At 40.6% G+C, this 3,578-nt stretch overlaps 1 long non-coding RNA gene across 1 annotated transcript; it reads left to right on the forward strand.

Annotated features, from left to right (window-relative positions):
• The first annotated feature begins 1,132 nt into the window (after positions 1-1,132).
• LOC119256704 (uncharacterized) lies at positions 1,133-2,636 on the forward strand. The gene is made up of 3 exons (XR_005127864.1): positions 1,133-1,197; positions 1,420-1,482; positions 2,571-2,636. It is a non-coding gene; the product is annotated as an uncharacterized LOC119256704 (long non-coding RNA).
• The last annotated feature ends 942 nt before the right edge of the window (positions 2,637-3,578 follow it).

Consider the following 3,578-nt stretch of genomic DNA (forward strand, 5'->3'; position numbering starts at 1 on the left):
TATTTATTTGCTCTTTTACTAACTTTCTATCTTACTATAAATTACAGTTATCCTCCCTAGTACGTTGTTTCACCTTTTAACTTTGTTTTGATAGATTATTTAGCAGTTTAGTTTCTTTTTTCAGCATTTCAGCAGTTTAGTTTCTTATGAAGGCTTTTATTTCCTTTGTAGCCACGCTTTTTCTTATGGTTTTCTTACTTAGAGATGGTATAAGTAAAGACTGTTTTCCCATACAGTATTAGTGCTTATAAAGATGTCTTGAAGGGCCTTCCCGCGGTGGTGCAACAGGTTGAGCGCAGCGCTGTGAAGCTGTCCATGTTCTCTGCAGTGCGGATTCGATCCTGGCCTACCGGGGAGAATCCCACATGGCGAAGCAGACCTCTCCAGTCTCGCCCGCTGCTCCCCTCAGGAGTGTATTTCGTCAGTTTGCCTTTCTGTTCCCCAATCTGTCTCTGGTGAATCCTCTCACCCTCCAGCGCCTCTAGCTGTACCCCAGCTCTTGTATAAATAAATAAATCTTTTTAAAAAAAGATGTTCTTGAATCTTCCAAAATAAATTATGCATATGTATGTCACTGAAATCTGGAATGTTTATTAATTCTGCATGGTGGTTTTATTACTCTTTGTACTTTTTAGTAACTTTACAGTTAGAATGTTAGTAAAAGAACTGGGTAATAAATAAATATTAAAAAGATTTCCATTTAAAATAAGTTACAAAAGTGGGTATTTTAAAGGCATATGTCTTGATTCTCTGGAAAATTTTGCCTATAGAACCTGGTGGTTTTTGAGAGCCTCAGATTTTATAGCAGTTTTTTTTGCAGTAGATTGGTGTGAGTGATCAAGGGCCCGGGTTTATGTGGCTCTGCCCTCATCCGAGCAGAAGTTCACATAAGCCACAGTTAATGTCCTGAGTGGACAGCCGTGGCCAGCCTCTCAGGAGACCATGTGGCTTTTCGTAAAGGGTGACAGAGGAATTTAAGTACCAAAGAAAAATAAGGATCTGTGTTACCTCCAGGCTTTCTGTAAATCCTTGTATCTGAGGTTTTATGTCTCTTTATTTCTTTCCTTATTAGGTAGCAGATGGGGCAAATGCAATTGTGCTAGGGACATTGGGAGATATTTCCTCACTCTTGCAATTATTGGTGGAAATTGTGCTCTACAGGGTTTTGATCATAAAGGAAACGATCTCTTTTGGACGGTAAGAACAAACACTCTGACACTTAAACATTTTTAATTTAAGATTATTGACTCTAATGAATATAAAAATAAAATAGGACATTTATAATTCTGTATATTTCAAAAAGGATATGAGTACTTTGAATAGCCTGTTGGTAGTTTGTATAATCCTCTCATGTGGTTAATATATTTGCATTAAGTGAAGAAAGATGGCATTATTAATGATTTTTGGTTTTATTTTCAGGTTACTGGAGATAATGTTCAGTCCTTGGCCTTGTGTGACTTTGATGGTGATGGGAAGAAAGAGGTCTGTGGGGGAGGATGTGATTCTCTTGTGTGTTCAGCTGAAAAAATTTTCCCATGATGTTTGAGAGCTAACACTTTGTTAGCATCTCATGGTTAATTTTTTTTTAAAGATTTATTTATTTATGCATACAAGAGCTGGGGTACAGGCCAGGGTGCAGGGGGTGAGAGGATTCACCAGAGACAGAGTGGGGAGCAAGACAGGCAGACTAACTGAAATACACTGCTGAGGGGAGCAGCGGGTAAGACAGAGAGGTCTGCTGCACCATGTGGGTAGCTTCCTTGCTGGGGATTGAACTCATGCTGCAGTGGCTACAGACAGCTTCATAGTGCTGTGCTTAACCCCTTGCGCCACCAGGGAGGCCCTCATGGTTAATTTTGGTGCTCTGTTGCCTAAATAATGAACTAACTGGCCTCATTCATCTTTCCCCTCTTTTTTGAACAAAAAAAAAAAAATCCCTTCTGTTTGTCTAATATAAAGATCTAGGCCTTGATATTTCAGAGGCATGGGGTGGGGACAGAGGCCAGAACAGCTAATGGAACTACAGTCATATTCAAATCGTGGGTTGCTTCAATTCTTTGAACCATATTAATAAGTATTTTTCAATTTTCTTTCAGAATCTAGAAGTTTTAGGGATTGCCTCTTAGCCTTTGAAATTATTATAACAATTTTTTCTAGAAATTAGCTTCTTGAGTAGCCATTGAAGTGCTGCGTGGGATACTAACTTACCCCCTGTTCTCCATGAATACTGAGTTCTTGCCTTTGGATTGGGCTTCCATCTGCAGGAAAAAGGGCACTAAACCAGGAACCTGTTTCAGGTGCTTAATGAAAGAACGAGACCTGGCTGGCTGTGTAGCACACAGGGCAGGGTGAAGTCTGTAACTGCCGTTTGTTCGTCACTGGATGAACCTGTGACCCCCCCATGACAGGGTCCCTCCCTGAGCATCGAGTTACTGGGAGATTGGAGCTCTTGGGTGGCAGTAGCAACATACCAAGTATTATGCAATTTTTATGTTTTATTTGTGGAAATTCTGTTGTGTGCACTGGTTGAACTAAATATGCATGATATCTCCCTCCCACCCCCCATTTAGCTTCTTGTTGGCTCTGAGGATTTTGATATCCGAGTTTTTAAAGAAGATGAGATTGTGGCAGAAATGACAGAATAGAGGTAAGAAGCGCACCACATACTTCTGCTTACTGTGGCAAGAGAGGTCAGCATGTCAGAAGTGCAGCATCAAGTGAGAGTGCTGGACATCTGCTCACAACTCAGGGAGTCAGGAGGCACTGACAGTGGGGAATAGATAGAGCTGTACATCACAGAGGAAGGAAGCCTTTCAACATCCTGTATCGCTTCCTTTTGGCCGGAACCACTCTCTTCTAGGAGACAGCCAAAATGACCCACCCAAAATGAAGGAGGAAGAGAGTCATCCTAGTCCACGAAAGAGAGAAACCATGAACTGATCAAGACCAGGGGTTAGGGAATCTGGAACCAATTGATAAAAATGTGGACTTAATGAAATCTTTATTTCAGGGCCATTTTCCTGTCCTCTCAGTTTTATTTTGCTCTGAACTCAAATGTCTTTTCCTAGCTCAGCAAAATCATAATTATCATCTGGCAGCTGAACAGTACTAAGTATTGCCAAAAGAATGTCTTGAGCTAAATCATTCTGAAATCCTACATACCACTTTGTATTCAGAGTTAATGAAGTGGGTGGTTGTGTCAAAAATGTGTAGGTGTAAAGGAAATTACATAAGTATTCTCTGCTTTATATTTTCCTTAATATCTCCCGTATTAGGGTCAGAATTAGAAAGTAAATCTGCAAGATGATAGATCTCATCATACTTTGATTGTAACTTTAAAGGATAGTTTCGTTCGGTATCTCACATTTTTTTAACTTTTTTAAAATTTGTTTTTGTGTAGAAGAACTGGGTTGTAGGCCAGAGGTATTGGGGGTGGGGGGTTGTGAGAGGATTCACCAGAGACAGAGTGGGGAGTAGAACAGGCACATCTACTGAAATATACTGCTAAGAGGGACAGGGGGCAAGACAGGGGAGGTCTGCTGTGCTATATGTGTATTAGCTCCCTGGCTGGGTATCGA

The sequence above is a fragment of the Talpa occidentalis genome, unplaced genomic scaffold (genome assembly GCF_014898055.3).
Source record: "Talpa occidentalis isolate TD23 unplaced genomic scaffold, MPIMG_talOcc4v2.1 talOcc4.3962, whole genome shotgun sequence".
Classification (NCBI taxonomy): Eukaryota; Metazoa; Chordata; class Mammalia; order Eulipotyphla; family Talpidae; genus Talpa; species Talpa occidentalis.